This window comes from Bombina bombina, chromosome 6 (genome assembly GCF_027579735.1).
Source record: "Bombina bombina isolate aBomBom1 chromosome 6, aBomBom1.pri, whole genome shotgun sequence".
NCBI lineage: Eukaryota > Metazoa > Chordata > Amphibia > Anura > Bombinatoridae > Bombina > Bombina bombina.
This window is the reverse complement of record NC_069504.1, coordinates 588,864,910-588,879,040: the sequence shown is the minus strand read 5'-3', so window position 1 is coordinate 588,879,040 and position 14,131 is coordinate 588,864,910.

Below are 14,131 nucleotides of genomic sequence, written 5' to 3'. Positions count from 1 at the left end.
GTATTAGTTTTTTGGGGCGTTTTTTGGGGGTCGGGGTTTTTTTTAGATTAGGGATGGACAGTAAAAGAGCTGAATGCCCTTTTAATGACAATACCCATACAAATGTCCCTTTAGGGGCATTGGGTAGTTTGTGATTTTTTTTAGACTTAGGTTTTCTATTTTGGGTGGTTGGTTGGGTTTTACTTTTAGGGGGACTTTGTAATTTTGTAATGTAAAAGAGCTGTTTAACTTAGGGCAATCCCTACAAAAGGTTTGTCCTCACATTTTTTCTTAATCCCTACAAAAGGCCCTTTTACAGGCTATTGGTAGTTTATTGTTAGGTTAGTGGATGTTTTTATTTTGGGGGGCTTTTTGTTTTCATAGGGCTATTAGATTAGGTGTAGTTTTTATTATTTTAGATAATTTCATTTTTTTTTGTAATCTTAGTGGCCTAGATTTAGAGTTTTGTCGGTAACGACCCGCGTAGCTAACGCCGGCTTTTTTCTGGCCGCACCATAAAAATAACTCTGGTATTGAGAGTCCACAAAAAGGCTGCGTTAGGCTCCAAAAAAGGAGCGTAGAGCATTTTTAACGCAGCTTCAACTCTCGATACCAGAGTTGCTTACGCAAGCGGCCAGCCTCAAAAAAGTGCTCGTGCACGATTCCCCCATAGGAAACAATGGGGCTGTTTGAGCTGAAAAAAAACCTAACACCTGCAAAAAAGCCGTGTTCAGCTCCTAACGCAGCCCCATTGTTTGCTATGGGGAAACACTTCCTACGTCTGCACCTAACACCCTAACATGTACCCCGAGTCAAAACACCCCTAGCCTTACACTTATTAACCCCTAATCTGCCGCCCCCGCTATCGCTGCCCCCTGCATATTATTTTTAACCCCTAATCTGCTGCTCCGTAAACCGCCGCTACTTACATTATCCTTATGTACCCCTAATCTGCTGCCCCTAACACCGCTGACCCCTATATTATATTTATTAACCCCTAATCTGCCCCCCTCAACGTCGCCTCCACCTGCCTACACTTATTAACCCCTAATCTGCCGAGCGGACCTGAGCGCTACTATAATAAAGTTATTAACCCCTAATCCGCATCACTAACCCTATAATAAATAGTATTAACCCCTAATCTGCCCTCCCTAACATCGCCGACACCTAACTTCAAACATTAACCCCTAATCTGCCGACCGGAGCTCACCGCTACTATAATTAATGTATTAACCCCTAAAGCTAAGTCTAACCCTAACACTAACACCCCCCTAAATTAAATATAATTTTAATCTAACGAAATTAATAAACTCTTATTAAATAAATTATTCCTATTTAAAGCTAAATACTTACCTGTAAAATAAATCCTAATATAGCTACAATATAAATTATAATTACATTGTAGCTATTTTAGGATTAATATTTATTTTACATACAACTTTGTAATTATTTTAACCAGGTACAATAGCTATTAAATAGTTAAGAACTATTTAATAGTTACCTAGTTAAAATAGTAACAAAATTACCTGTAAAATAAATCCTAACCTAAGTTACAATTAAACCTAACACTACACTATCAATAAATTAATTAAATAAAATACCTATAATTATCTACAATTAAACCTACCACTACACTATCAATAAATAAATTAAATACAATACCTACAAATAACTACAATGAAATAAACTAACTAAAGTACAAAAAATAAAAAGAACTAAGTTACAAAAAATAAAAAAATATTTACAAACATAAGAAAAATATTACAACAATTTTAAACTAATTACACCTACTCTAAGCCCCCTAATAAAATAACAAAGACCCCCAAAATAACAAAATGCCCTACCCTATTCTAAATTACTACATTTCAAAGCTCTTTTACCTTACCAGCCCTGAACAGGGCCCTTTGCGGGGCATGCCCCAAGAAATTCAGCTCTTTTGCCTGTAAAAAAAACATACAATACCCCCCCCCAACATTACAACCCACCACCCACATACCCCTAATCTAACCCAAACCCCCCTTAAATAAACCTAACACTAAGCCCCTGAAGATCTTCCTACCTTGTCTTCACCCTACCAGGTTCACCGATCCGTCCTGAAGAGCTCCTCCGATGTCCTGATCCAAGCCCAAGCGGGAGCTGAAGAGGTCCATGATCCGGATGAAGTCTTCATCCAAGCGGGAGCTAAAGAGGTCCATGATCCAGATGAAGTCTTCTATCAACGGCATCTTCAATCTACTTTCTTCTGGATCCATCTTGCAGACCTCCGACGCGGAACATTCTCTTCTTCCGACGCCTACTAGCTGAATGACTGTTCCGTTAAGGGACGTCATCCAAGATGGCGTCCCTCGAATTCCGATTGGCTGATAGGATTCTATCAGCCAATCGGAATTAAAGTAGGAATATTCTGATTGGCTGATGGAATCAGCCAATCAGAATCAAGTTCAATCCGATTGGCTGATTCGATCAGCCAATCAGATTGAGCTTGCATTCTATTGGCTGTTCCGATCAGCCAATAGAATGCGAGCTCAATCTGATTGGCTGATTGGATCAGCCAATCGGATTGATCTTGATTCTGATTGGCTGATTCCATCAGCCAATCAGAATATTCCTACCTTAATTCTGATTGGCTGATAGAATCATATCAGCCAATCGGAATTCGAGGGACGCCATCTTGGATGAAGTCCCTTAAAGGAACCGTCATTCGGCTAGTAGGCGTCGAGAGAAGAGGATGTTCCGCGTCGGAGGTCTGCAAGATGGATCCGGAAGAAAGAAGATTGAAGATGCCGTTGATAGAAGACTTCATCCGGATCATGGACCTCTTCAGCTCCCGCTTGGATGAAGACTTCATCCGGATCATGGACCTCTTCAGCTCCCGCTTGGATGAAGACTTCAGCCGGATCATGGACCTCTTCAGCCCCCCGCTTGGGCTTGGATCAGGACATCGGAGGAGCTCTTCAGGACGGATCGGTGAACCTGGTAGGGTGAAGACAAGGTAGGAAGATCTTCAGGGGCTTAGTGTTAGGTTTATTTAAGGGGGGTTTGGGTTAGATTAGGGGTATGTGGGTGGTGGGTTGTAATGTTTGGGGCGGGGTATTGTATGTTTTTTTTTACAGGCAAAAGAGCTGAATTTCTTGGGGCATGCCCCGCAAAGGGCCCTGTTCAGGGCTGGTAAGGTAAAAGAGCTTTGAAATTTAGTAATTTAGAATAGGGTAGGGCATTTTGTTATTTTGGGGGTCTTTGTTATTTTATTAGGGGGCTTAGAGTAGGTGTAATTAGTTTAAAATTGTTGTAATATTTTTCTCATGTTTGTAAATATTTTTTTATTTTTTGTAACTTAGTTCTTTTTATTTTTTGTACTTTAGTTAGTTTATTTCATTGTAGTTATTTGTAGGTATTGTATTTAATTTATTTATTGATAGTGTAGTGGTAGGTTTAATTGTAGATAATTATAGGTATTTTATTTAATTAATTTATTGATAGTGTAGTGTTAGGTTTAATTGTAACTTAGGTTAGGATTTATTTTACAGGTAATTTTGTTATTATTTTAACTAGGTAACTATTAAATAGTTCTTAACTATTTAATAGCTATTGTACCTGGTTAAAATAATTACAAAGTTGCCTGTAAAATAAATATTAATCCTAAAATAGCTACAATGTAATTATAATTTATATTGTAGCTATATTAGGATTTATTTTACAGGTAAGTATTTAGCTTTAAATAGGAATAATTTATTTAATAAGAGTTAATTAATTTTGTTAGATTAAAATTATATTTAATTTAGGGGGGTGTTAGTGTTAGGGTTAGACTTAGCTTTAGGGGTTAATACATTTATTAGAATAGCGGTGAGCTCCGGTCTGCAGATTAGGGGTTAATAATTGAAGTTAGGTGTTGGGAGGGCAGATTAGGGGTTAATACTATTTATTATAGGGTTAGTGAGGCAGATTAGGGGTTAATAACTTTATTATAGTAGAGGTGCTGTCCGCTCGGCAGATTAGGGGTTAATAAGTGTAGGCAGGTGGAGGCGACGTTATGGGGGCAGATTAGGGGTTAATAAATATAATATAGGGGTCGGCGGTGTTAGGGGCAGCAAATTAGGGGTACATAGCTATAATGTAGGTGGCGGCGCTTTGCGGTCGGCAGATTAGGGGTTAATTATTGTAGGTAGCTGGCGGCGATGTTGTGGGGGGGAGATTAGGGGTTAATAAATATAATACAGGGGTCGGCGGTGTTAGGGGCAGCAGACTAGGGGTACATAAGTATAACGTAGGTGGCGGTCGGCAGATTAGGGGTTAAAAAAATGTAATCGAGTGGCGGCGATGTGGGGGGGCCTCAGTTTAGGGGTACATAGGTAGTTTATGGGTGTTAGTGTACTTTAGAGTACAGTAGTTAAGAGCTTTATGAACCGGCGTTAGCCCAAAAAGCTCTTAACTACTGACTTTTTTCCTGCGGCTGGAGTTTTGTCGTTAGATGTCTAACGCTCACTTCAGACACAACTCTAAATACCGGAGTTAGAAAGATCCCATTGAAAAGATAGGATACGCAATTGACGTAAGGGGATCTGCGGTATGGAAAAGTCGCGGCTGAAAAGTGAGCGTTAGACCCTATTTTGAGTGACCCCAAATACCGGAGTTAGCCTAAAACCAGCGTTAGGAGCCTCTAACGCTGGTTTTCACGGCTACCGCCAAACTCCAAATCTAGGCCAGTGTTTTTTTATTTTTTCATAGTATTAGGTTTAGTTAAATTTGTAATTTAGGATTTTTAATTAGTAGTTTATTTTATTTTATTAGAATAGTTGTTAGGTTAGTTTATAGTTTAATCTTAGTTTTTTATTTCACAGGTAAGTTTTTATTTATTTTATTTTAAGATAGTTATATTGTTACTTTTAATTTAAAGTTAGGGGGGTATTAGGTTTAGGGGTTAATAGTTTAATTTAGTTTTTTTGCGATGTGGAGGGGCGGCTGTTTATGGGTTAATAGGTTTAGTTTATTAGTTATGATGTGGGGGGTTGGCGGTTTAGGGGTTAATAAGTTTAGTTTATTAGTTGTGATGTGGGGGCTGGCCATTTAGGGGTTAAGAGGTTTATTATAGTAATTGAGATGTGGGTGGGTGGCAAATTAGGGGTTAATAGGTTTATTTATTAGTTGCAATAAGGGGGACCGGCAGTTTAGGGGTTAATAGGTTTATTTAGTGTTGGCGATGTCGGGGAATGGTAGATTAGGGGTTAATAACTTTGGTGTTGGCGATGTTGGGGAGCAGCGGATTAGGGGTATTTAGACTAGGGGTTTATGTTAGGGTGTTAGGTTAAGCGTAACTTTCTTTTCCCCATAGACATCAATGGAGTTGCGTTACAGTGATTTGCCATTCTGCAATCACAGGTGTTAGTTTTTTTTCTAACACTTTTTCCCTATTGATGTTTATGGGGGAAAACATGCACGAGCACATAAACTCACTTGGCTTTTGTATGGTATGGAGCTTAACGCACCATAACACACAGCACAAGGAGGTTTTTTAGTAACTCGTAATGGCAGCGCTATGGAAAGTGCAATACCGCTCATTTTTTTGCGTTCTTTATGCACCCTATATAGCGCAAAACTCGTAATCTAGGTGAATACTAGCACAGAGCAGATAATAACTTTGCAGATATATCACTTTTCATTTCTAATTTCATGAGTCACGTCTTATCATAGCGAGTTATATGTCTCATCACAGCACATGAATATGTGATTTAGTCGTATCCAAGTACCTCCTATTAGTACCTGACCCACTTTTGCTGTATGTACCAGTTGAAACTGGACTATAATTGTGCAGACACATTTCAGCTTTCTATGAGCTACTGTATATACTTTACCTAAGCTGATTATAAGTGTTCAGGCAGACTTATCATATTTACCCTAGCATGGTCACATCCCTGCATCATTAGTTACTGATCGCTGGTTACTGTAAAGCAGTACTTATTCCTGTAAATTATTCTGTCACAATTCAAAGGCAACTATTTTACAAAACACAGGAATTATATATGATGCCAGCTTTATTGGTTTTTTTTAGTGTACACTTATATGTTGGGTCCCAGATTTTAAGGTTGATAATAAATGTTATGTTTTATTAGACCTGATCTTTCCACCTATTTTAGTCTAGGCAGATATGTCCAGATTAGTCTAGAGTGGCACATGTCCAGTCTTTCTGTGGGTTTCTCTTTTCCCACTACCTGTTTACATATATACACATATATGCGATATTCATATTTAATAAAGTGTTATACTGTGTATTTATTGTAAATATTTCACATTCCAATGTTCTGCCCTTAGCAGAATATGTTCTAAGTATTTCTAAATACACTAAAATATTCCAATATACATCTGTATATATCTATACATATATATATATATATACACACACACACATATATATATATATATATATATATATATATATATATATATATATATATATATATATATATATATATATATATATATATATATAAAATCATGCATATATATAGGTATAGATATATATTGTATCAAATTAGAATCAGATATATGTAGAAAAATGTATTTATGAATAAATAGAACATATTCTGCTATGTGAAGAACATTGGAATGTGAAATATTCTTATTTTAATGTCGGGTTAGCGCAAGTGGGGTGTTAAATTTGTAATACGAGCGCAACCCAACGTGGGTAAAAAATGAACTTCTAGTGCAGTTAGCGCACGATGGGTAAGTGCAAAATAGCACTCCACTCATAATCTGGCACTTTACAAGGAGGTTAAATGTTGAGTCTAATGTCCATGTATTTTTTTTTTATATATATATTGTTTTTATTGAGAACAGAAAAGTTTATAAGCATATAGTTTAGGTACAGACTTCATATTACATCAATATTGTGGTTCTGAAATGTACAACTGAAATTAATTTCCTCATATTTTCTCCCCTAGATCTAACATTGTGGGCCACTCTTGGACCTTATAGGTAAGAACAACATGTAATTAGGGGTAAAGTTAAAAGTATATAAGTATATAACAGGAAAACAAAATTGCATCTTAATAAAAATGAATATTGTAACAAGATAATGAGTAAAGCTGCTGCAACTACCACTGGGCATGCCTGTAGTGTGCTAAATGTTACCATATACTCAAGAAGTGAACACATATACTATAGTATTTATTCATTAGGAACATTAGGATTAGGTTAACAAAATGGCAAGCGTTACCTCCCTAATGTGTGGAGTTATGGGATACTAAGCTAACTAAAGTATATAAAGTGAAACAAGCGATCAAGTTAACATGCATTTGTTCCTTTACTCTAAGGGATGGGATGTTTCATATTTCTCACACTGCCGTATTTATTACCACTATGGAGTTAAATCTTTGTGTTAATGCTAAGCCCAACAAATATATGTAGATAGCATCATCTTTTCATGGGGCATTGTCTCATTTTTAATATCAAGCATATCTTCCCTACCGCAACTCCGGCCGCAAGCTGCAAAGTCAGGAATAGGCATCAACACTATGTGTATGGGTTAAGGGATGTACCAATTGAGGCATAATAGTGTATATTTAAAAGGATAGTGTGCGAGAAACAGGGCATAACAGGACTCAATTGAATATTGCCAGTTGCAACATAGGTATGACTCCAAACATTGTTATAAAGATGTGTCTAATACTGCCTGACCTGCAGGTAGGTATAGATAATCCTGTGTGAGCTGTATGATCCAGGTGTATAACTTTTAAGGCCACCATCTAATACAATTTAAGACTGGAAAAATAACATATTTACCAACAAGACTATTAATGTAAGATACAAGCTAAGACAACTGTGTCTATGTATAACACTCTTATATAAAACAATTATTATTTTTAGCCGCCATGCATGAAAGACAGCGAAGATGTCAGAGTCTTATTAGCCGCACGGCTTTCTTTGCAGGAAAGGAAAAGTCATAAAGGGATCCCAATGGATTTGTAGCGTGTCTCTGATGGGAGAGTTCCAAAGTAAAGAGAGTCTCGGTGTGCATACATAATTCAGTCTTTTTTTTATAAACTAACAATTGAGGGTACCTGTATAAAAAACTAGCACCTAGATTACGAATCTTGCATTAGCCTTAAAAAGCAGCGTTGAGAGGTCCCAACGCTGCTTTTTAAAGCCCGCTGGTATTACGAGTCTGGCAGGTACAGGTGTATCGCTCACTTTTCTTCCGTGACTCGAGCTTACCGCAAATCCCCTTACGTCAATTGCGTATCCTATCTTTTTAATGGGATTTGCCTAATGCTGGTATTACGAGTCTTGGAAGAAGTGAGCGGTAGACCCTCTCCTGTCAAGACTTCTACTGCATTTAAAAGTCAGTAGTTAAGAGTTTTATGGGCTAACGCCGGAACATAAAACTCTTAACTAAAGTGCTAAAAAGTACACTAACGCCCATAAACTACCTATTAACCCCTAAACCGAGCCCGTCCCCCACATCAGAAACACTTTAATAAATATATTAACCCCTAATCTGCCGATCGGACATCACAGTCACTTAAATAAATATATTAACCCCTCAACCGCCGCACTCCCGCCTTGCAAACGATAGTTAAATTTTATTAACCCCTAATCTGCCGTCCCTAACATCGCCAACATCTACCTACATTTATTAACCCCTAATCTGCCACCCCCAACGTCGCCGCTACTATATTAAAGGTATTAACCCCTAAACCTAAGTCTAAACCTAACCCTAACCCCCCTAACTTAAATATAATTTAAAATAATCTAAATAAAATAACTACAATTAAATAAATTATTCCTATTTAAAACTAAATACTTACCTGTAAAATAAACCCTAAGATAGCTACAATATAACTAATAGTTACATTGTAGCTAGCTTAGGATTTATATTTATTTTACAGGCAACTTTGTATTTATTTTAACTAGGTAGAATAGTTATTAAATAGTTATTAACTATTTAATAACTTCCTAGTTAAAATAAAGAACGGAAAAAAACAAACACTAAATTACAGAAAATAAAAAAAGAATTACAATATTTTTAAACTAATTACACCTAAATTACACCTAATCTAATCCCCCTAATAAAATAAAAAAGCCCCCAAAATAATAAAATTCCCTACCCTATACTAAATTACAAATAGCCCTTAAAAAGGCCTTTTGCGGGGCATTGCCCCAAAATAATCAGCTCTTTTACCTGAAAAAAAAGACAATACCCCCCCAGCATTACAACCCACCGCCCACACACGGAACCCTACTCTTAAACCCACCCAATCCCCCTTAAAAAAACCTAACACTAACCCCTTGAAGATCACCCTACCTTGAGACGTCTTCACCCAGCCGGGCACAAGTGGACCTCCAGAGGGGCAGAAGTCTTCATCCGATCTGGGCAGAAGAGGTCTACAAGCAGCAGAAGTCTTCATCCAGGTGGCATCTTCTATCTTCATCCATCCGGAGCGGAGCGGGTCCATCTTCAATCCAGCCGACGCAGAGCCATCCTCTTCAAACGAAGTCCAAGCGAAGAATGAAGGTTCCTTTAAATGATGTCATCCAAGATGGCGTCCCTTGAATTCTGATTGGCTAATAGGATTCTATCAGCCAATCAGAATTAAGGTAGAAAAAATCCTATTGGCTGATGCAATCAGCCAATAGGATTGAGCTCACATTCTATTGGCTGATTGGAACAGCCAATAGAATGTGAGCTCAATCCTATAGACTGATTGAATCAGCCAATAGGATTGAACTTCAATCCTATTGGCTGATTGGATCAGCCAATCAGATTTTTCCTACCTTAATTCCGATTGGCTGATAGAATCCTATCAGCCAATCGGAATTCAAGGGACGCCATCTTGGATGACATCATTTAAAGGAACCTTCATTCTTCTCTTGGACTTCGTTTGAAAAGGATGGCTCCGCGTCGGCTGGATTGAAGATGGACCCGCTCCGCTCCAGATGGATGAAGATAGAAGATGCCACCTGGATGAAGACTTCTGCCCCTCTGGAGGACCTCTTCTGCCTGGATCGGATGAAGACTTCTGCCCCTCTGGAGGAGGTAGGGAATTTTATTATTTTTAGGGGCTTTTTTATTTTATTAGGGGGATTAGAGTAGGTGTAATTTGTTTAAAAAAATCGTAATTCTTTTTTTATTCTCTGTAATTTAGTGTTTTTTTCCGTACTTTTTTGAATTTAATTGTAATTAATTGTAGGTAGTTTAGGTAATTTATTTAATGATAGTGTAGTGTTAGGTGTAATTGTAACTTAGGTTAGGATTTATTTTACAGGTATATTTGTCTTTATTTTAACTAGGAAGTTATTAAATAGTTAATAACTATTTAATAACTATTCTACCTAGTTAAAATAAATACAAAGTTGCCTGTAAAATAAATATAAATCCTAAACTAGCTACAAATCTAACTATTAGTTATATTGTAGCTAGCTTAGGGTTTATTTTATCAGTAAGTATTTAGTTTTAAATAGGAATTATTTAGTGAATAATTGTAAGTTTAATTTAACTATATTTTAATTATGTTAAAGTTAGGGGGTATTAGGGTTACATTAGGGTTATGGTTAGGTTTAAGGTTAGGCTTAGGGTTACGTTAGGTTTAGGGGTCAATATAGTTTAATTTAATAATAATTTTAATTTTAATTTAGGATTAATTTATTTAATTATGGTAAATTTATTTTGTTTAAATTAAATTATATTTTAGTTAGGGTGGTGTTAGGATTAGACTTAGGTTTAGGGGTTAATAAATTTATAATAGTGGCGGCGACAGATTAGGGGTTAATAAATTTAATATAGTTGCGGCGACGTTGGGGGGGGGCAGATTAGGGGTTAATAAATATAATGTAGGTGGTGGTGATGTTGGGGGCAGTAGATTAGGGGTTAATAATATAATGTAGGTGTCAGCGATAACGGGGCGGCAGATTAGCGGTTAATAAGTGTAATATTAGGGGTGTTCAGACTCGGGGTTCATGTTAGGGTGTTAGGTGCAGACATAAAATTCATTTCCCCATAGGAAACAATGGGGCTGCGTTTGGAGCTGAACGCTGCTTTTTTGCAGGTGTTAGGTTTTTTTTTCAGCCAGCTCAGCTCCATTGTTTCCTATGGGGAAATCTTGCACGAGCACGTTTAGCCAGCTCACTAAATTTTGCTCTATGCTCACCTTTTTGAGGCTAACGCCAGGTTTAAAAAAACCTGTAATACCAGCGTTGTCTTAAGGGAGCGGTGGGAAAAAAAAGCTCGTTAGCAACGCACCCCTGTTACCGCAAAACTCCTAATCTTGGTGTAGATATCTACGGTGTATGGCTATAAGGAGCGTGGCTATCAAGTTGATCTGTAAGCTCGTCTGGTACATATTTTCCCGCTTTAGCAGTCAAGGAGTCCCCCCCAAAACCCCACCGGTCGGCGGATGGCAGAGAATGTTTTTCCATTCGCTGAGGCTCACTCAGTATGCTGCATATAGCAGGTGTCACTGGTATTGTAGGGCCATTCTCCTCGGAGCCTGTTGGGAGCTATCTGACATCTTCCCATTTGCCATATCATGCGGCAGTTTGTCACTCTTGGACCTGTACGCAAAGTTAGATGTCTCCGGTGGGTGCCCATAAGGAGCGTAGTTATCAAGTTGAGACACAAACCTGTCTGGAGCATAGTGATCGGCAATGGCATCTCATGAGTCCCCCCGAAGCCCCACTGGGCCGCGATTGGCAGAGTATCTTTTTCCGTCTGCTGGTGCTCACTCGACAAGCAACTTATTTCAGGTATCGCTTGTACTGTATGGCCTTTTTTCCTTGAGCATGTTGTTTGGGAGCTATTTGGCGTCTTCACAGACACCGTGGAGTGCTGCAGTTTGTCTGATGGAATAGTAGTTGTGTCTTTGCGCATTTCCTGCCGATGTGAGCTTTCCGGGATGGTTGTTACCGATGCTCCAGGTATACTTGCATGTGTATACCGTTTAATTATCGATTCATGTGGGGCTTTTTCAATGAGGTGTAAACACAAATCTTCACCAATGCTCATTATTGAAAATATCTTGAAAGTTAATTTCTCCCGTGGCGGCTATTTTAGGTGCTGTATGTCGCAGAGTTTGTGTGCCTTGTAGCCACATATAATTGTAGGTTCTGTCCTTCCGTTTATGTCCCTTTGATTTGAAGGGTAATAGTATAAGATTCAGCTAAGTGTATAGACGTGTCCAGCTGCAGTTGAGTACCTGAGGGGGGTAGCATTGCCTATTAGGTGCCGCAAAGTCTGATTTCTTGCCTCAGCTTCACAAATACAGCGTAATATGTTGTATAAAGAGCACCACAACAATATGGGTCTATATTGCCTTTTATATTGAGGAGTTGGCTGTAGGATGACTCTCAGAATCGGCGGATTATAAGAGATTCCGATGGAGCTCAAAAATGTCCATGTAATTTTATATGAGCTCTATATGCACCACACACAGTGCAATACATTACATTTTCATCATATTTTGCACATTTCAAATAGGGTAGATATATAACATCAGACCAGTTCAATAATGTTTCTAAAGATGTAACTATTAGAAGTTGCATTTTCCCAAGCCTTATCTTTACTTCTCACCTCACATACCCTTTACTCACATTTATAAGTCTCTTCAAAATTGTTAGATTTCATCTTTATCTTATTTTTTAAGCCCATTCCAAGGACTTAACTTATAATGCACAAACACTTCTCTTTGCAACTGCTGCAGAAAAATGCTGTTTATATGTTTGTGTAATTGAGGTACAGAATATAGAAAATAAGTTATTACATATAAATCAGGCAAAAATTAAGGGCAGCATTCCATGAAAGAGAATGTAATAGCAATTATATCTTCTTTAGAAAACATAATACGCTCAAGTAAATTACAGATGTTCCCCTCATGTTCACTAAACCACCTACCCTGAAATGACTACATTCGTAATTAAAAATATAAATGTTTGAAGCTCACTATACCTTATTAGTAAGATTTTTAGAAACAAAACATAATTTATTCACATTCGATATGGTCAGTAAATACCACTATTACATGCATTCTGCTAGCCTTTGATTAGCTATGGATTAATAAAACTTTTATATCTTCTTTGTCAGCCTCATTTTGAACTCTGTTTTTGCATACTGTTACTATTAAATAAATGAATTAGTGTCCAGAAATGTGTCATGCATATTACCTAGCAGCAGGATGCCTAATACAGTGGTCAGCTCCCCGAGAGCGTTATAAATCCGAACACGTGCGCTAACCTGCTTGTGTGGACCTATTAAAAGCATGGTGATTTAGTGTGAAGCTGTATTTGTGCTTAACAATGGAATTTCAGTTAATTCAAAACAATGTAAATCATCTCCAATTACAGTATTTGAATATTCACAGCAGCTTCATAGCGATATTTGCTGTTGCCAAGGAAAAAGTAATGCAAAGGTTGGCTAGAGTTTAGATTTTGTCATCTTGTGTTTAAACAGGTATTGCGCTTTATGAATGGATGCAGCTAAATGTCTCCTGAGGAGTTCTGTTATCTGAGTACAATATTACTGATATTACCATAAAACATGATTATATAGGCTACATATCAAGTGGTAAATGTTTACATGATTGGTAAATGGAACAGCTTTTGCAAAAATATGTTTTTTTGTTTTTTTTTTCTAGATTTGTTTTGACCCCTTAGCCATTAAAGAGAGATACATTGCATTGCTTAACAATATTATATACCCCTCTCTGAAAGAAAATAATTATATAGTCTTTCATGTGCTTTAAATATTAAGAAACAGCAATACCTAAGATATTAAAGGAACAAAAAAAGACTTTTGGTCTGTTAACCCCTTAGTGACCAGAGCACTTTTCCATTTTCTGTCCGTTTGGGACCAAGGCTATTTTTACATTTCTGCGGTGTTTGTGTTTAGCTGAAATTTTCCTCTTACTCATTTACTGTACCCACACATATTATATACCGTTTTTCTCGCCATTAAATGGACTTTCTAAAAATACCATTATTTTCATCATATCTTATCATTTACTATAAAAAAAATATAAAATATGAGGAAAAATGGAAAAAAACACACTTTTTCTAACTTTGAACCCCAAAATCTGTTACATATCTACAACCACCAAAAAACACCCATGCTAAATAGTTCCTAAATTTTGTCCTGAGTTTAGAAATACCCAATGTTTACATCTTCTTT